Raw genomic sequence first — 21518 nt, forward strand, 5'->3', positions numbered from 1 at the left:
TCTCGCGTCTCGCTCCCGTCCTCACGATTTGCGTTACGCTCTTGCATAAGCTTTTCCCGACGACGTCGGAGTAGTTCCTCTCCCTTCGCTATTCCATAGCTCACGTTGAACGTGAACACTTTTAGCAAATCGTTCGATTCGATTCGACACTTTTGTCCTGAGTTATTCCATTTCGTTCGAGAATTTCACGTGATCGAATAGAAGAACTCACGCGAAAGATAGAGAAACGTGTATTTTGATTGTCACAGTTATATATAGCACATAGTTATGTGTAGCATGTAGTTAGATGTAGCACGCACACTTCTAAAAAAATTGTTCCAAAATTACTTTTTTTAATATAATTTGTAATTATTGTTTAGTAATTTTACACATTTTTAAAATATTATACGATACATAATTTCCCTTTCTCGAATGTAAAGTACATCTAATAGAAAAAAAGAAATAATTAAAGAATTTTCCTTTTTCTATTAAAACTTTCATAAATATTTTTAACGAACCCTATTTTTAAATTGCAGAATTAAACTAATCCAGAAATCAACAAATGAACAAATGAATCAATAATCAATCATAAATGAATGAATGAATCAATAAATTAATTATGTTCATAATATATGTATAATATAACGTACATAATTTAAAATAATTTATCTTTAATTTACTTACTATTTTAGAAAAAACGAATTTCTTATTTAAAAATTTTACATAGAAAATGCGACACAGATAAATTATTCAAGAAGATCTTAAAAATTAAATCGTCAACGTTACAGTAATCCTCCAAATCACGATTGCCGCTGATTAGATGGAAGATTTATAGCTGCGAAGAGCAAAGAGCCGCGAGTGCATTATGACGCGGTAATTTCGACTACTCACGATTTCTCCTGCGTACGTTCGATTGCAACAAGAACTTCTCGCAGCTCTCTCCCTAGCCTTTGTCTCCGTCTCTTTCTACCGCTTACTCGTTGTGATGCTGCGCGTTCATCGTTTGCCGATATTTCGAAAGTCAACTTCTACGAAACTTCAGCAGTAGAATCTAATGAGACTTCTCGCGCTGGTGTGAGAACTTTCCTCGTCGTTTCGTCGTAATGAAGACTGATCAACAGTGAATCTTATTTTTAGTCCTCTTTTTAGTTCTTCTGAACTTTCTTTTTGATAAATTTGGACGAAACCACGCAGCTATGACGCATTATGAATCAACATATTATTTACAAAGTTTTAGTATAATCTTTAAAAAAAAAAGATCGTTAATCACATTTGTCAATATTTCTCGCTGCGATGCAACACTACCTAAACGTAAAATGTTATTTGCCGTCATCGTTAACGCATCCGAGAATTGCCGGATGAAATATAACCCTCACTAATTCCGTCGTCGCTTATAACGATGTGAGAAAACACAAAAACATGGGCGCCGGGCACCGTCAAGAAATGAGGCGTTTAATTCCTTCGTTCTCGCGCAGTGCACGTGCCGTGTACGAGCCATTAGCTTCAATCGCGCGGGGCTTACAGTTTCCTGAAGGATCTCGTCTTCCCTCGGAGAAGACGATTTTTTAATCCAAATTAATGCTTTCAGCGAAATTACATGAAAACTCGTAACTTGTCAGCCCTATCTGTGTGTCCACAGAGACACTTTTTCCGTTGCCTCTTTCTCGGCTTACTATATCTACTGATCAATAATTTCCTCGTGCTCAATTCAATATGAGAAATACAATTTGATTTCGTTGTCTTTATATTTCTCTCATTGCCTAAATGTTACCATATTTTATTGTCAGTTCCAAGAATTAATATCTATCTAACTATAAAAACTATGTTGTGTCAAAAAGTTATTATCGTTTGCGAGAATGTTTAACGCGTATGTGTTACACATATTTAACAGAATTCATTAAAACTTGAATGCATATTGTAGACGCGACAGGAATATCATATACATGGAATAATGCGTATGCGGACATGAATTCTAAATTCTGAACAAACCACAAAATCGATTTCAATAAAATTTTAAACAACATGTCACGTAACTGACGTAATGATATCGTACGCAAGTTTGCAACTTACAAATAACATGTTTGTAACAATATAGCTAAACATAAATATAGTTCCGTGAAATACGAATGTATTATATAGTTACTTATAAATAAATTTATTTTTGCTGCAATCCGATATACTACCATGCTACTGTCCTAATTGTAATATAAAATTTTTTAAGATATATAGAAATATTTTTTGTAAAGAAATTTGTATATGGGTTACACACTACGCCATTAAAACAGCGATCTATATTAATTTCAGTATAATAGCTCTCTACTTTAAAAAGTTTTGCAAACTATATAAATTATGGATGTTCGTATTACGTCGGAAGTATGTAATTATTTCGCCAGAAAATAAAGAATGTCCTATAAAATGTTTATAAAATATATTTCACTATGAAAGTCAATTAGAAAATCCTTTGAACTGCGAATAACGCGATAGTGCTGGTTTGACGAAGCGCAAAACGGGAATAACGCATATCTTTTAATCGCACTACGTTTTATTATGTCATTTTCAATTTTCGCACGTGCGCCGGCTAACAGCTGTTTGCTTCGTGCACGGTTCGATTTCACATATTGACAATCATACGATGACAATGGGGAGCGAGCTTCATTGAATGCCGGCGAGTGACGAGGTTTATCGCTCCCCGGGACGGCGCGTGCAATCGCGTTAGGAATGCGAGTACGCGCACGATGTCATTTCCTTCGATCAAGGGACCGTGCTTTCATCCAGCTCGTTCCGGCGATCGTTCGTTTGGTCTCGTCTCTAATGCCGGAGCAATGACCTTGCCGCATTTCGCCGTGCAAACTGCAATTCATTCGATTCTCCCGCCCGATACGTCGTGTGTATCGCTGGAGAGATGCGCCGTGGAGGTCTCTTGTGCAATCTGCAGCCGTTGCAATGACCGTTCAAGAGTGAGCTCGGCGCGGATCGGACTTAATCGCTTTAAAGATCGAGACCGTGCTTAAAGAGGATATGTCAGATTTGCCACGGTTATCCGTGAGCATGGCTGATTCGATTTTTTTGATACGCCGTGCAGATTTATGCATTAACATTATGAGTAATGCAGAAATACGATAAAGGAGGTAGAATAAGATTTAAGAATTTATACATTTGCAAGTTAGTTTATTATAAATATAACTAATGTTATATATTAATTAATTACCAAACATGCGCAATAAAAAATAATTTGTACAAGCGTATTAATGTAATTAAAATTAAATTAAATGGCATTTGTAATTAAATAATAACTTGTTTTAAAATCATAATGCAATTGAAAAATGTACGTTACTCATTTGCTTGTTTCTATGCTTCCTGTTCTTCACAATTTATAGAATTTTCTAGTTTACTTTTATAAAAAAATATGCTACATAAGTATCTTAGAAATGTATGTTGCAATTAGTAACGTATTTAACACAAATCTTTCCTTTGTCAATTAGAGATAATATGCAGATAATATTTGATAAAATTTTAAATTATGATGAATTGTTAATGCTATTACTGTAAGCAATAAAATCACAAGAATTATTCGACAAGAGCAAAATTAAATTACGCCTTTTTTTCGAACGTTTGTAAAGTTTTACGAAGTAATCGGCAATGCCGCTGCAAAGAAACAGCCAATACGCGATAAATTCGCTCCGCGGGGCGCAAATCTAATTACTTTCGAAGCGTTCGATCCGTCGAGGCTAAAGAACGCAGCCAATCTATTTCTGGTAATTCTGCAGCTATATACATATACGTATACGAGCGCGTGCTACCGCGTTGTCTGTAGAAATCGCAGTTTGATGAATGCGAATTCCACGCGATCGCGCGCAATTTCCGCGTCGCGGCAAAACAGAGATTGTGATTCTGGCATGAGTCATCTCGAGCATGCTACACTATCGTAACTGCGACCGTAGCTCATTGAGCACGTTACTGCGGTGCTCGATGATTACATTCCGACGACTTAGGAAGTTTTTGTTATTGCGAATCTGGCAAAGTGTGGTGTGTGTACATGTACACGTGGCACAACACGAATCGACGATGCTGTTCTCGGAGAGTGCGCTCATTCGAGAGAATACTGGGGCTGAATTAATAGACAAGGGGAAGGAGAATAATATCCAGTGTTTATTTTCTTTCTCATACGGGAACCATCATGGACTTACCGGACAGAAGGATTTCCGTCCAGAAATATCATTTCCGTTTCGAATATCAATCATGAATTGAAATGCGTCACTTTCAAGCTATAGGTATACGACTTTTCTGTTCTCAGGAAATGTAAATCACAATATTCTCTTTGAAAATTATTCAAAAAGAGACTAATAATTCCCGAAGCGAGTCATAACAATGGCCAGTAGCATAGTTCATCATAAAGAAATAATAGGAAGGCAGAATTACATGAACGTAAACCTGAATTGGAGTTGCAAAGCTCGGAATAAAAGTCACTCCGAACAGGTTGAGACAAGTTGACTGTGTGCCCAACGGGACAAGAATAGAACGCGAAGAGAATGAAGAGAATTGTCGAGAATCAGTCTCTCATAGGGGTCTGCGGGCGCGATTGCGACGGTCTCTTACTCCGCCCTTAACGAACCTTTAATGCTTGCCGTAGCACGATGACGAAGGGTCCCACAATTTCGTGGCGCGGCGGTCGAAAGTGACACCGAATTCTCCGGCATTTAACCCGGTGCGTTAACCTTTCTGAAACCGAAGCAATTGCACTCATTGTCGGGAACGGCGCGGTTAAAGGGAATAGTGCGCAATGGTTGAGTGGCGCGGGGCGAGGAGAAGGAGAAGGAGGAGGATGGAAGAATGGGAGAGGGATGGGTGATTCAGCGTTTAATTGGACATGTGCTTTTTTACTAGACCCTCCACTCTGACCGCTCCGAGTGTGGGTGCATCTGATCTGGGTGCTGGCGCGGAGAGACAAGAAAAGAGAGGCAGAAAGAGAGAGAAAGAGATATTAAGGCCTTGGGCAAGGGAAGGGCTGAGAAAGGGACAAGCGCATCACAGCGCGACATTTGCCCTGTCGTACTTGCTCCGCTCCGTGTTTCGTTCCACTCCTTCGCTCGTAAAGCGTACACACGCTGTCGGTATGCGTGTCACGCGGTACCCGCGGAAGGTTAACAAATACGGTCAACGCTAATTGACTTTTTAACCGCTAATTAAGCCCGGCGGCATGCACGGCCGTGATAACGTTATGCCTGCCACGACCGAAAAGGAACGGCAAATACCAGCGGAGCCACGGTGGGCGTGTATTTTTAAGGGACGAAAGTGTCTTCGTGCAAAGCTGGCTTCCTAATCCTCGGACACTTGTTGTCCGAGGTGATTCAAGACAAACAGATTGAACGGAGGCATTGTCTATAGAGTTTAACGGTTGGCCGCGATAAGTTTGATCGCCAATGAAACTTCGATGTTTACTGCGACTATTATTTCAGAGTTCAATGACCTTGCGGCTTTGGGCTTAATCGCATTAACCCTAGGAAGCACGATTACTTTGCATAATATGTAGACATCATGCTGTAACTACGTTATTAATAGTATCGTTAAAAAGTAGAGATCGTAGTAGATATAGTAAATTATGTAGAAATAAGACAAACATTTGAGAGATCGAGATCTAATTTTAAATACTTATATTGTGTGTATCTGCGAGTGATGTATAATTCATATCATCAGCTGAAGAAAATTACGTGTTTACGTAAATTTAAAGCACTTAATTTCACAGATTTTTCTTATTTTAAGTATAGTTTTACATTAGTAGGTCAAGAAGAGAAACGCGTCGGTTTCACGTCGCACGATACTGAGAGGTGAATTTCGGAAATGCACGTTATGAGAATCGCGTCAGTCGAGCCTCGTTCTTGTCCATATTATTGATATGTCACCGGCCGATTTTCCGTTTACATAAAAGCCAGCAATAAATCGGTAGTTTGGCGTGACGGTACTTGAAAATGTGGGTTAACAGCCACGTCGATTTCGCCCGGGACGTGCAATCCGCAGGAGGCGTTGTTTTTTTTTTTTTTCGTGGACGTGAAAAGATGCATATACGTTCCCACTCGTCCTCAAGGTCTCGCACATGTCGGGAGCATGACACGAGCGCGCAGGTGCGTTGCAATAATAATGCACGAGTCGTGGGACTGACCTCGTTAGCAAGTATCCAGACCTCTATATACGCGTGTACACACTCTCACTTATGCATGGACACAGCGAAGGAATTAGCACGACAAAGCGGAATCGAGCGAACGACCCCATCCTCGCATTCGGGAGGTATTTCCAAAAAGACAATGACGCGCATACCTCACGCGCGCTTGTGTGTGATGCTGCAGTTCGAATGCCGCGCGAAAGATTTATTCATAATTCACGACTGACCTCTTTAGAACGCCGCTTTAACCCTCCCGCCGGTGCCGTTGTGTGTTTTCTCGGACAATCCGTGCAACGTTATATGAATGCCGTTCAATTATGGATAAGCCACTTTGGCATGGTAATGATTATATTTCAAAGATTATTCGTTAGACCTGTTTTATAAATAGAACGAATTTCTCCTAAGAGCTAAGGGTTAAAAATTAAAACCGTGATATGGCAAACATTTTTCTCGGTTTACAAAATTCAAATTTTACGATATAAAAAACTGTAGCTAAATATTCAATACATGATCGCCACGCGTATTTTATTAAAACTTTTTTTATTTTATATATTTCGTGTGTGGTGTGGCTGAAATTAAATCTATTTGTAAATATTATTTATATACGAGTTAAAAGAAAAATGATACAAGTATTTAACGTTTATTTTTAAACAATGTACAGTTGTCATTTCACTATAGCAGAGTGAAAAAATAATTTGTTAGTACAGATAACAGTCCAGCTACTAATGATGTAATCGTACAGTCTGATAATTTAGGAATGCGTCGCGTGCGATTACGTCAGTTTTGCTCTCGCTACGACCACATAATTTTACTTTGTACGAGTATACTTCAAATTAAAAAAATATTACACAATAAGTGTACGTACAGACATTTTACAGTATTTTTAAACTGAAGCAAATTCGCTTTTAATTGCTTTAATTCAGGTCATTGCATCCTACACAGTGTGAGTTCATTTAGCTTCACTATTGCACTCGGTATGCAACAGCGTTTGTATTTCGTGTTTATGCATCTAATTTCACAACTGGTGCACGTTTATCGTAATAATTTCTCGCTATATGAGGAACATAGAGATATGGATACTAAATATACCATACACGCATACATAATCATTTTTCGGTGAATCAAGATACCATAGCGCGATACCGAATACTTATAAATCTGCGACCTCCGTGCAATAAATTTCAATTCGGGTAAAATTGTGTATACTAATTTATCACAATCGCGCGCGTCTCTGCCTCGGTAGTCCATCACTATTATCTCATCCGTGAAGAGAAAGTGTAAAAGAAGATTTTGAAGAAACTCTTCTCAAGGAAAGGCAGCACACAACAAACACATACGCACCACATGGCGCGATATCAGTCAAATAAAATAAATACAATCCGAGAAAGCGGTAGATGTAGAAATTCGTTACTCTCTTTTCACACGCATCCTGCTTACCGGAATAACGGCTACTCTTGGAAATCTAGAAGTGTCTAATCGCACTAAAGCAAGAAGAAATCCGTCATTGACGCAGTTCTGCGAAAGCTTCTATACATTCGCTCTTATATATCTCTCTACGAATTTATGAGCAACTCGATAACCCAGCAAATTTTCTTCTTCGGTAAAAGGCTGCCAGATTGTATCAGCCGCAATCTTTACCCCTATTCCAATTCCGTCTGGTGAAATCAACGAATTATCTGGATGGTCACGTGATTCCGAGAGACGATTTCACGGAAGCAAAAAGCGTTCAGCGACGAAGGGTAAGGATGAGGGTAAGGATAAGTATCAAATGAGTTTCGCGTGTACATTTTTTGTTATCTATTCTGCGAAAAATACGTGCGGTTCGAAGGAACGAGGGAGAGGACCGTCAAACGCCGGAGCACGAAACCGTAAAATACATCGAACGGCTATGCCGTGATGACATTTCGCTTGCGCGTCCCTTCTTCCTTCCGGCTCGCGAAGAAAGGAAAAGTAAGCGGCTTGACCGGAGCGCGGCGTGAGGAGCAACGAAGTGACAGTTGCGAATAGGAAAGAGTGAGAGAAAGGGAGGATAACGTCGGGAGAATACAAAATTGACCGTAACATAAAGAAACGGAAGGTACGACGATGGCACAACCTTCTGAAGAAGGGGGAGCACGCGATAACGTGCTTTGGGTATAAGCATTATATCACGCGCCTAACTCACGCTCGTCTTGCAGGTGCATACGCGCGTAAACGGAAATCAAAGCGACAGGAATTGTAAATCGAGGAGTAGACAGATGGCAAAAAATTAAAAGTTAAACTTCAAAGAATATTTTATCAACATTATGGCATCTCATTAGATCTCACAGACCATTTTCTAACCAGCTAGAAAAAATCTTTCTCAAAAGACATTAATCATGAAAGTTGTACAATTATTATTACACCATTTAATTATTAATATTATATTATTAATAAACAGTTACTTTTTCTATTTTTATATTTAAGGTTCTACATTTTTACTCGGGAAAAAATCTAGAGCTTTCTAGACCGTCGTGCACGTACAGTCAATGACCACGATTACATCCGCAATCAACTCGACAACGATGTGTTTCCCTCTTTCCAAATTCAACAATAAGCTTAATGGTTCAAATGACGGTATCGCTGCGTCTGAGAAAAAAAACTGTTTCTCCATACCGGAATTGTGTGTCGCGGAGGATACCAGTAATCTCGAGAAGGCGTAACCTCTGTCTTATAAAATTAGAACCCCGAGTCTCGCGGGTGCTACTCCCGCTTCCCATAATCATCATTGTGTAGCGAAGATAGAATCTTTTGTTAGAATTAGTGCGGCGTAATCGTGGCCGAGATGCGATGCGACGGCGGTCCCACGAGACCGATCGAATGAAAAAAGGGACTCTAATCTCGGTCGCTTCGAGTTCGACGACAGTGCTCGGAGTCACTGCCGCATGGTAAGGCCGGCATTCGATCTAACGAAACCTCATTCCGTTATACGGAAAGAGAGGCGTGCATTTCAGTCCAAATTACGCGCGTGAGTGTTTACGAGGCAAGATGGCATCGTGTTGCCACCCTTACGCGCATTAACGACGGTCCGAGAGATAGTAAGCGCGTCCCCTCGTCTTCGTAGACAATGGAGACGATACTACTGTCCCCACAACAATACTCCGAGAGTTGTGCCGCCGACATCTCGGGCTTCGAAAAAGAGGGACGACGGTAGCAAGAGCTAAACTATCGTCCAAGGGTGACCCTGAGATTTAGTGGTGGCATCAGCTCGCGAGCACTCGGCGGGTGAGTTCCTGCAGCGATTTCGCGGTTATAGCGTAGAAATCTCTCTCTGATATCGTTCGTGGATACAAGAAATTTTATAAATAAGAATTTGTTATAGAATGGATGGCAGACAAAACGTGGAAAAGAACAGATATATATTATAGTTACTACCGAATAAAATATTAATTGTGTGAGAGGTAAAAATTATTTGGATCAGGCTTATCTAAATTAAAAAATGGTCGTCTGTTTATGCTGCGCTTAATTTACGTAGCAAGCAACTCTGATGTAAGATAATTTAGAATTTGCCATTAAAACTAGTTTCGCAATTGCAAATATATATACACGAGCGTTTCTGCACTGTTGTACGCAACAACGATCAACGTTTAATTTTACATGCATACCAGTTCGATACGCTCTATAAGCAATAAGTAAGTTGGTACCAGTCGCGCGTCACCATACATCCTCTACTCACCATAATCTGTCGAACGGACTGCATAATTCATTCCGTCATTGGCAGGCCTCAGAGTCCGATGATTCGTTATACTGCGGCATACGAACTACGACGGCCGAATGGTAATGGCTGCTTGGACGCACGCTCAGTGTATGATTTGGCGCATAAATTGCGTCACAGTCATCGTGAAATCGCTCAGGTTCTATAAATAAAGAGGAAATCTAATGAAATGTGAGCGTTTATCACGAACGAAGAAAGTTCGTCATCATGTATAATTAGCCAAGATTCAACTTTAACGAGATCTGAAAATTCTAAATTGTACATAGAGCAACATTATTTTTTATTTTTACCATTTTGACAAAAAATATATACAGTGGATTAATTACGTAAAATCTATATAAATATAGGTAATATGCGTAATTTCTTAAGAAGAGATATTTGTCCGCGTTAGAGAACTATCTTTCTTTTATTATTATAAATTTTTTTTCGTTATTATCAAGGTGTTTTAATATTAATATTTCACTTTTCCACGGCTAGTCCATAAAATTACACGATCAAAGTGTCAGCTGTGCCAGCACCGAAAGCTGCAATGTAAAAGATAACGGGCTTCGCGTGAATCAAAATTACGAGAGCATATTCGTCCTTTGACTGACGTTAATTCTATTTCCCGGGAAAATTGAAGCGGAGCGATAAAATCGCTCGCTCGGATACATTGTAGACCTTTCTTCCGTTCGAGATCTCCGTCGATTGAAAACACGATCTTAGATTTTCACCTTCAGACCAAATTCAGCAAGTTTATGTTTGTCAATCAATTATTTTAGAATTTTCAATAATTATAATTTAGCCGATATATAATACTTTTTCTATATATAATTCTACAAAATTTTTTCAATATCGCTATGTCCAATAATGCTCAGTATGAAATAACTATCATACTGCATCACTATTCACAAAATTTTGCAATGCAAATTTTTAAAATATATGTATGTTAATATTAACCAATCGCATTTTTTCCTTCACAGTTTAGGCTTTTAATATTACGATTGCACGAATGAATATTTAACAATAAATTAATAAAATATTAAATAATAAAAGAGTAATTATATATACAGAAATTTTTATCTTTTTATTCTCATCTGCAAATGTTAAAAATTTTTTTAACGCAATACGCGAGTAATATAATAAATTATCAAATGACAAATGGAAAGGGAACTCATTTTCTCTCTACAAGGCTTGTAGATCTCTCGCAAGAGACGTTCGTCTAAGTGTTTCTTTTTTGAATCGCGATTATGCCATCCAGCTCTTTGCGAGTCCTGCAAATTCTCGTGAGTTACTCCTCGAATCATTCTTAGTAGGCACTTTGGGGCCTCCCGAAAGAAGCGGTACTAACGCCGAGCGCCATTAGCCGCGTTCTAGGGCCGGGTTGCGCAACCGCAGGTCCTCCTTACCTAATGGTCGCTAATATATCATACTTTTTTCAGCTGTCACCTGTACGACATCCATTTTGCTGCAGCGTGGTTCGCGTCACTACCGCACGGCGGACTGGCATTTCATCTATCCACCGTCACTTTGCCGCCACGCAGTTACAGCTTCTTACAAGCGCTATCGTACCTGTCCTCCCCTCGACCCTCCAGCCTTCCAATTCCCATTTCGCTCGTTTTTGCCGAGTGCGAGGATTCTCAACTTTGCGAACGGCGCAATTATATCGTCGGAAGATCTCTTTTTGCGTCAGGTTTATTATCGGCAGATTAATCTCGCAAGAGTACCGACATAATTTTCTACGGCACTTTTGCATGGCAAGTCGGAAACATGATATGCAAAGATTTACTTCAATTAAAATAATCGATCAAGTTTAAAACGATAGCTTCACGGTTGAAATATTTGATCGTGAAAAATTGTTTAATATGTAATACGTTTTCAACACTAGATACATTTTCTTTTTTTAACGTTTTAAAAAATTAATATAGTATATACATTTTTAGTATGAAGTATTGTAAAAAATCACATTTATTAGACATCGTATAGAGATCGCTTTTGAACGAATCGCCAAGGTAAATATCTGAATGTAAGTCTTTTAATTGCTTCGAGCAACGTTTTGAGATACGAGGTAAGAGCAGTTTCGAGCCACTCGTGCGCGTATATCTGATATACGGCGAGTAAACGTGCATTTGCGCACTCGCGCGTCTGCGAGGAAGAATTTGCGAGATCGTGTGTGTATATTCGTATATATGTACATTGTGGGATCCAGCAACCACATATAAGTGAAGAGCGGCATCCTCGAGGGAGGCGCACTCAAGGATCGGAATGCTTTGCTGCTCTTCCTCCCGCCCCCTCCGTGACCTCCCTCCGCCGTCTCCACTCCCGTAACAGCGTCTACCCAGAAAATCCAAACATTCTTTCGGGTTTATCAACTTTGTGTTTAATTCACGAGATTCCGCAGCGGGGACGGTCGCAAAATCTAAGAGCTCTCGAAAGCGCGAAATTAGAAGTCATATAAATATCGCTTTATAAAGAGTGAAATGCACCCAAAAAGAAATGCTTTTGTAAAGAAACGTAGAAAACGTCTCAAAGTAAATATATATAATTTATAATAAGTAACAAATATGTTACATTTAATTAATATTGACGTTATCAATAAAATTGCATTTTGGATAAAAATTAAAAATATTGTTGTCTTTTTCTTGCAGTCAATAAAATTGCACATATGAATAAAAGAATAAAGTATAAATCATGAGTTAAATTCTTTCTTTTTACTATAATGTTTATTTTAATAAACACATTGTCGCATAAGATTCTGATATGATTCATATAGATGTGACTTCGTCACGTTATAATACGAGTTGACTCACTCATGATATTAAGTTTTTAAAATGCGGGTTTAGTATACGTTTAGTATAGAATTTATCAAAAACAAATTTCATTATCTTCCGTGCTGGATCGGATAGAAAGCGTCAATTTAATTCAGCAACGACACTCGATCGGCAATCCGGCCCGAGCAATGAGAGTATGTCCGGCCGTTGCGCTATTATCGGTTTAAAGTCAAACGAATTTCGCGAACTTGGCAATCCGGGCTCTCTCGCCGAGTCGACTCGGCGCGCGCCTTTGTGCGGCCGCGTTCCGCTTTATCTGCGCCGACCAAACGGCCGTCTAGCCCAACTTACCGATTCCGACATTCTAATCTCACCAGGATACCAGCGGCTAACGTACTTTCCCGACCTGATAAAGACCGCATCCTCCGTCGAGATAAAGAGCCTCCGCCATCCGTCAGTTCGCGTTTCCCCGACGTTCCGGTGACGTTCGGGGCTGAAAAACGTTTCATGCCTCGGATGTAAATCCCCGAGCAGATTTCAACGCGAGTTAGATTTTCCCGCTCGCGGCAGACTTCACTCATGTCGAGGCCCTTCGGATGTGGGATTCGCCCTTCATCGATCTTCGGCGGGCTTTATGAGCTTACACAGAACAGCGGAAGCCGGCCCTCTGTGTGGGCTCGAAGTGCGGCGAAGTACACTTTTAAAAGCTCGCGGGGATACGCGGTCGGATGATTCGCTTACAGCACTTGGCACACTTTCAACGTTGTCTCGACAAACTCCGCCGGAGGTACGGCTAGCGTTCTCTTTCCACGAGCGAAACGCGCTTGATTATCGGTGCATGCCGCACATGAAAGTAAGAAGGGACCGGAAGTGTAATGGATTTTACGGAGGTCGATATGAATAGAGATCGAGCGTAATTTCCTCGGTACGTGCTTCATGCACGCGCAATTACTCGGATTTTATGTTCCATTCTCCGCAAGATAGAATGACTTATATTCCTACTTTGCTCGCAATCGGAAAACATATTTTAAAATTAAAAGGGGGAGAGTGAATCTTAATGTTAAACTTTTATCATATACATATATTGACATAATGCAAAAATTCATAATATAACAATAATATAATAATTTTCAATTATTAATCGTCTGTGCCAACGTCATCTTCCGTAGCATGCGATCATGAAAATTCATAAAGGATATCTTTCCATTATCCGTGCTTTTCTTTAGCCGTATCTTTATCGTTGCTGAAACTGCGAGAGTGAGTCGATAGTTTAGCAAGTATCGATCAAGTGTCTAAGTACGTGTACCCGAGCGAACGCGCACGCTTCTCGTTGTAAAGCGCGGATAACGCGTTCTTAATTTGAATCACGTCGACCCTATTGGCAAGAAGTTAACGAGCAGTTTTCGTAATAATACGTGAGTCAGCGTTCTTAAAGACGGGTGGGTATACGGGAGTCGGAGAGACGACAACGGCCTCTCGAAAGTAGAGAGTCGCGTGTTTGTGACACGGTCGGTGTACGTGTACTGGGACGGGATTAATTGAGTACTCGGGGAGGCGGAGGAATGAACACGCGCACAGTTCATCGATTCCCGTCGGCTCTATGAGCTTATACGTGCGCGAGGGGCACGGGGACGGGTTAGATGAATGGACGGATGAAATGGATTTACACGAAACGGCGGAACATTTTTCAGGAGCTCATAAGAGCGAGCGGGAATCTCAAAGGTAGCGGTGGGAGAGGAGAAGCGGTCGGAGAGCGGTAGGAGGGAGCGAGATATCGACCGCGGGAAGTGACAGCCTCTCGAAAGTGGAGACCCTCGGCGCGTTCTCCTAACGACAAATGTGTGCTACCAGGATCAATTGAATGCTACGGAGAACGCGCTCCTCCGGAGAGTATAACGGAGAATCGATGTCGCACTGAAAACGCGCTCCTTCGACGGTTTCGAGCGACCGCCGTAATTTTGTATTCGGGAGTATCGTCCGCGTGGCTGGCGCGAGTCGCGCCAAGGACTTGGCGACTTTCATTCTCGTCTCTTTTTGCAGGACGATCGTCTTCGTCGTCGACAATCGATTGCCGAATTAGAGAATCGATAAGCGAACTAATTTAACAGTCGCGAGGATACATCGTCCAATCGTCGACAGGCAGGACGCGCTGCAATGTAACACCGCGCACTTATATTTCTCAAAGTTTACGAGGAGTGAAAGAGACATCTCTTGGCGCGCCACCAAGAAAAATATTTCCGGTAAGAGAGTGTATACGGAGCTTTTACGACGGCGCGCAGAATATGGATGAATACTTTTTCACCGAAATAAAGCCGTTTCTCTTTTCGACGGCGGAATTAAGAATCGTACATTGCGAAACACAATCGATTGTAGAAAATAAGTTCCTTGTACGCCCGGATGAAAGTTGCGAGACAAATCGATATACAATCCCGATAATTTTATCCCGAAAATTCTTGCACAAACTCGAACGACGTTCGATGCCTCTTCTATTTTTAGGCTTCTCGATAGGGCCAATCGTGTCTTTCCTTGAAACACGTGTAGTCATTCCAGCCGATGTGACGCATTGCCGGGAAAAGGGCTATCACGAGGGCCGGCTATTACAGAACAATCCTTCGCATGGTATCGATTCGGCTTTGTGAGAGCCTTTTCCCGTCGGGGCACACTTCTCTCCCATATCACAGATCAGCAGGAAGTAGAAAAACAAACACATTTTGATCCACTCGTAAACCGAGTGGTTGATTGTGCATTGCTATTTTCTGATGTGATACTTTTGTAAGAATTGTTTCTCTATAGAACCATTATTATTGTTATATCTGATTATTTTTTTATACAATGTGCAAAGATGTATGTATAATATATAATTAATGTGATACACACATTAAAAAAAATATTTGTAATATTTAATCAAATGTTATTTTATATATTTATTAGTTTTATTACACTCACGCATAATGCACAACATTCTGCTTTTAAAATTAAACTTTAGGAACTAGAAGAACTTTAGGAACTTTAGGACTACAGAAAATACATTCCGCGCTTCGTATTAATATATGTATAGATGCTCGTACGTTAGTTTCCATAAACCTGTTTATCTCTTCCCATCACTACCTTGCCTGGAGTCAAATCCCTGGCACCAAGGGTCCAACAGGATTATCGTAATGGTTCGCCAAGATTCACTGCGACCTTCGATCGCCAGTAGCTTTCCGTACGATGATTTGCTTTCGAAGTACACTCTAGAGGACTCTACCTTACCGAAACAAAGACGATATTACTCGACCAAGGATACGAATGTTTTTAGTGCAATACAAATATTCAGATAACATTATTTTAAAACTTGAAAAACTTTTAGATCTTAAGAGGATAATTTGGGAAACATTTGGTCTGTTTTTATAAAGTGGTATCAAGGATTCTCGAGAACAAAGCGACTCTATTATTAGAGAAGTAGCTCTTGGAAAATAAAGAAGATCTTTATTTACCATTTATTATATATTATTTATAGTGCAAATAAAGGACTTTAGACGATAACAAAAACCATTTATCGGCGAATGCGCTGCTGGGCGAAATCGAGTACCAGAGCCATAAATTCTACGGCGCTATACGCGAGATAACTATTTATCTAGTTATCCGCCGAGTAAGTCACGTATAGTTCCGCCCTCACCAGCTTCATTATCTTCGCGGGACACGTTCTCCCCTGATGCAACGAGATTGCCGGATGTGCAGGACGGAGGAGCGAAACGCGGTGGATGAACGAACGGAGGTCGGCTTCTTCCTCCGTCGCGGATCAAGGGGACGAAGGGGACCCCGGACGGGTCCAAACTCGAGTTCCCCCTCCCCCCCTTCCATCCCATCCCCCGTGGTCCGTTTGGTTTTCTTTCTCCTCCCTGCTTCCTTCCTCAGTTTCTTCCTCGTTGCCGTCCGGTGTCTCCGGTTAACGTCGCGAGTCACGTCGTGTCAGAAGGGTTTTGCGAGTCGGCGGATGACTGCCGGCGGGTGATACGTCGCTTTCCCGTGTGACGTCAGCCCTATCGCGAAAGAAAAGGGGCTGGCAGCGATGGTTATAGTACGAACGGGAGGGAAAGGGAGATGCGGAGTAGATTCGCCGCCGTGAGAGTCCGCTTAGATGCTGCGCCAGAAGGGCTCAGTGTTACAAATGACCGCGGTGCTATGCATACTCAAACAGACCGAAGACACGCCAATATGTGAAGGAAAATAAAAATAAAGAAAAATATCTGGGATTCGAAGATATTAGTTGTAATAGATATCGTAACAGCATGCATGGACAAATCAGAATAAATAACAGACAACAAACGTAATATTAAATAACGTGATTATAGATTCTTTATACATAGATATAAGTCTATTTGACTAAGTAAACTCAGCTACAACAAAATATTGCAAAACATACGAGCTTGCAGTCTATGTGGACTCGTCGTAATTTTACGAATGCTTCAAAATTCTGTTTTCTGTGCTTTAACATTTAATCTAGAAATTGTCAAACTCTCTTCTCCGTCAATTTTAACAAACATATATTTTTTGTTTGTTAAAATCTTTTGTTTTCTTCACTCGTAATGCTATTCGTTCATCCGAGTTGACAGAAGAGAAATTGTGGATGCTTTTATTTATTCGCAACTCGCGCGAGTTACGAATAAATAAAAGCATCTATAACTTCATTCTTAGAGATTCAGCGAATCGAGGAATCCTCGTTTCCGCAATGGTAATGGCGCGTGCTTCCATTATTCTTAGCGCTCTCCCTCATCGCCGGCGGGGGTGACGCATGGGCATTCCGCGGGTACTTACGGCACGAGAACAGAGCGCGCAATCATCCCGGATCAATATTTCATTAAAAAGAGTTCAGGGCGAGAGCTGATGCGTGCATATACTCTCGTCGCTTTATACTAATTCCTTCAATACTGAATTTTTACGCATTGAGAGAAAAATTTGCATTTTCCAAGACTTAAAATTACATTAACTTGAAATTAATTTTTCTAATTGTTGAATCAGTTATGAAATTGTTTTGGAATATATTTTCTTTCTCTATGTTTGACTAATACATAAGTCAAGTTTTAAAAAATAAAAAGAGTTATTATAAAAATATTAAAGGTGAGAGAAATATTTTTATAAAATGTCAAAACTTATTCTTTCTCTAATCATTATTCCATTATTTAGAAAAATACAAATAATGCTGCAACAATCTGTAACTATGATTTATTATTTTTTAAGAGATCTCTTTATATGTAAATCTACAATTTCAAAATCATTCGACATTAGTTTCATATTTGTTATTTTATTTGTAAAATTGCTAAATACGTATTGCTGATCGTATAACTTTGAATATGTCAATGAGCAGGAATAATCTTATCAGTTCTTTAATTGCTTAAAGAATTATATGTCTGCGTAATTTCTCATGCTAAAAATCAAAGAATTCAATGATATAGATCTTAATCGACACGCTGCAGCGCACCGTTTTTTTCTTTCTCAACCGCATGCTATATCAGTGTCGAAGAGAAGAAAAAGTGAGATTGCGCACGCGAGTGAAGACCGCTAGATAAAGGCAAGAAGACGAGGATAGCCCGAGTAGCTCGGAGCTTAAGAGCAACATCAAGGAAGAGAGACAGGCACCGAGCACGGCGATGACCCCCGCGTCGCGGGGAAAACGCGGACGGCGGAAAGATGGGACAGGATCGCGTTTGCATGCAAATGCCAAGCACCGCGTGGTAAATGTTTCTGCGCGATAAAAGTCTTGTAGTGGCGCGGCAGCCATCGCGTGAATTTACGTGCTTTTTCGAGCGACTGCCATCCGACCTCGTGCGTCCGCCACCGACACGAAACTCGCGCGACCGCCATAAATGAGTAGATATGTGTGTGTGTTTGTATGCGTAAGTGTACGTATGTTAGAAGAGCCTACTACAAGGCACTCCGGTGCGCCCGAATTATTAAGAGCCGCTAAGCCACACTTACCGCCCTCCATATCCAACCGCCTTCCGAGAGCTGTCTGTTACATTATCAAGAACGGGAGCTGCTCCGAGACGCGCTTGCGGGTGTTCGCTGCTGCTCGTACGTTGTCGGCCGTCATTCTCTGTCATTGTCTCGATAACAATGCACTGCGGATATCCAACCGCAGTCTCGAACGTCTGGTTATGCCGGGTGACTTCGCGGCACAATTACACGTCGTCGCGAGAACGTTTAGATTGTAAATCGCAAGTATCTCTTTACCAGTTCTCGGAAGTGAAAACACCGAGGTAAAACGCCGCGAAAGTTAGCTCTCTCCTAAAACAAAAATAACATACATGATAAGAGGGGGAGGGGGGAGGATTTTTCTTCTCTCTTGCGTAAAAAAAATGTTTATTACATTTTCGAGCAATAAAGAAATTTAACTTGCCCAAGTTCAACTTACTGCCGATCGCAAACGACGATGGCGAAGGTTGCGAAACAAATCACTACCCCGCCACCGTGGTTTTAGCCGCTTTCGACTAATTTCTCTCGCCGTGAAAATCCTAATTAATGAGGGCGAATTACGCGGCTCTGAGTTTGTTCCGAGCGCCTCGAGCTCGCGCGAGGGGTCGAAAAGCGGTCGAACGAGGGATGAACGAAGAGGAAAAGCGGCCAGAGCGCGATGGTGGGTCGCTGCACTTTCGAGAAGACGAGGTGGCGGAACAAAGGCGAGAGGTGGGACGGATGCTAACTAATCGGGTAATTTTTCCGGCATCAGTCGGTGAATATCAACGCCGCCATTGAGCCCTCCCGCGGCGTTAAGAACGACAAACGATCGTCGATCCATCTGGCTCAACGCGACTACGTCGAGCGTCAGCCTTTCGTTCATCGTCCTCGCTTCCGCCCATCGTCGCCCCAACGAATCCACCGGCTGTCTATTCTCTGGCGGCAGTTTAAACCACCGATCCCTTCTCTGGCCTGCGGAACGTTTGCTCGAAATCACCCCAGGATGTTTTTTTTGAGCACCCGACGTGCACGAGTAAACCGATCCGAATAGAGACGACGAAGGGCTCGCTCGCCCTTTCGTATCTTTCAAACAATTGTTCGTATCGAGATCGCTCAGGCCTCAGACTACGAGCGTAGCGCTTTAACCTGTCGCGAGAAGCGCATTATTGCGATCATAATTCGTCAACACTAAATCGCAGATAGGTTTTAATAAATGCCATTCGTCATTTATTTATTAAAACCTTATCGAAAAAAATCATTAAAATCATGCGTTTATTGCATAAACCAGTTTGCGTAGTGGTTCAAATTTCGAATAATTACAATGTCCATTTTACAAAGAAAAGTTTTATCATAATATAAAAAATTAATGTAATTATAATGTATAAAAGAAATTTTTAAATATCCTAAATGCTCACTTCATGAATAAATTTTATAATATAAAATATAAATACAATATACACATGTATAAAAGAAGAAAAAGGACGACAGAAGTGTGATATTACTTGTATTTTTCATACACTTAAAAAGCTTGATCGTATCTTTCACGTTTGCATATATCTCGTTCGTGCTTACAATTCTGAATTAATTAAGAGCTTTTTATTATGATCACTACGCGTTTAACGGACAAAAGAATGCAGCGGCATGATGTAAAAGGCAATTTGTCGGGAATTGTAGCTTTCACACACTGCAAATGTACGCTAACATTTTATGAAACCGCGGATGGAAGCAAGGGCACCTGAGTACCAGTGGAAATTGTGTCGCTGGAGAGAAGAATAACCGGCTATAGCGTGCGGTTAACCGGAAGCGGAAAAGGTCAAATCGCGTCGGTGGTAAGCTCGCTTGGCTGGGGTAGAGCTGCGATAATTGGAACAAAGAGAGTTGGCTCCGAGAGTCAGGAGGAATCCTCGTCCTCGGGGCACCCTCTCTCCCCTCCGTCTTTCATTCCCTCACTTCCTCTCCGGTAGCGATAAAGTTTAACTCTTTCGAACTCTGTTAGTGGTGTACTCCTTCCGGAGCACGAAGAAAAATTCCCTTTATCTAGTTCGCCATTTTTTTTATTCCCCTTTCTGTTCGTTCATTTCGCCCAGCGTGTTGCTATACTTTGTACTGCACTTGCGAAACTACGCTTGACGAGTTACAACTAGTTAATCCTTAATTACAACGAAAGAAATTGTAACATACATTTTTACATATTTGTAAAATTTCGTGCCACGTTGGTAAGTCCTTGATATTAGATTAAGTATTTGTTATGTTACGAGAGAAATGTTTTTTCTCTCATAACAAGAAATGACTTTCTTAAAATTCATCTCTTTAATATTTGGGTCAAATTTATATCCTTTTCCTTCCAAAATAATTATGAATATGATAAAAAAAGAGAATAAATATTATTTAATTACAGTTAGATTCACAGAGGGGAATTAATATCTCAAGACAGAATTTTATGAAATATTAGCAGTAACTATTCGTTAGTCATATTCATGACGCAGCCAATAAAAGCACAGTTTACATTAATTAATATATAAACATTAATATTGCAGTTAAATATTAAATGTTCCAGTTGTCACACGTTTTCAAATATATATCTATTTGAAGACTAGATAAATAACTGATATATATATATATATATATATATACAAAGTAAATCTCTATAAAATATATATCTCTATGAAATGTAAACAATATTTGATCATTGCTGTAATATCATAGAAATATTTAAATGTCGCTAAAAAAATCGCAATCTTTCAATTTTAATTTTAGTTGGAATTTCTCCCCTACTCCAGTAGATGATTCATCGCGCAGGCAAGTCACTTGATCATTAAGCTGATCCTCTTTCGTAATGCGTTGATAACTGACAGTCATGCTACATGAATATCATTCAAGTGTACTCGTTGTCCGTGTGTTACTAACTACATGTCAATCAATACGTTTCGGAACATAAATATATATCTCGCATGCGAAACGC

The 21518-nt window shown here is 40.5% G+C and overlaps 1 pseudogene; it reads right to left on the reverse strand.

The window, feature by feature from the left end:
- The window catches only part of LOC105456023, a 60479-nt pseudogene that overhangs the window by 29533 nt on the left and 9428 nt on the right, over positions 1-21518 (reverse strand).

The sequence above is a fragment of the Wasmannia auropunctata genome, unplaced genomic scaffold (assembly GCF_000956235.1).
Source record: "Wasmannia auropunctata unplaced genomic scaffold, wasmannia.A_1.0 LD335828.1, whole genome shotgun sequence".
In the NCBI taxonomy this organism is placed as follows: Eukaryota; Metazoa; Arthropoda; class Insecta; order Hymenoptera; family Formicidae; genus Wasmannia; species Wasmannia auropunctata.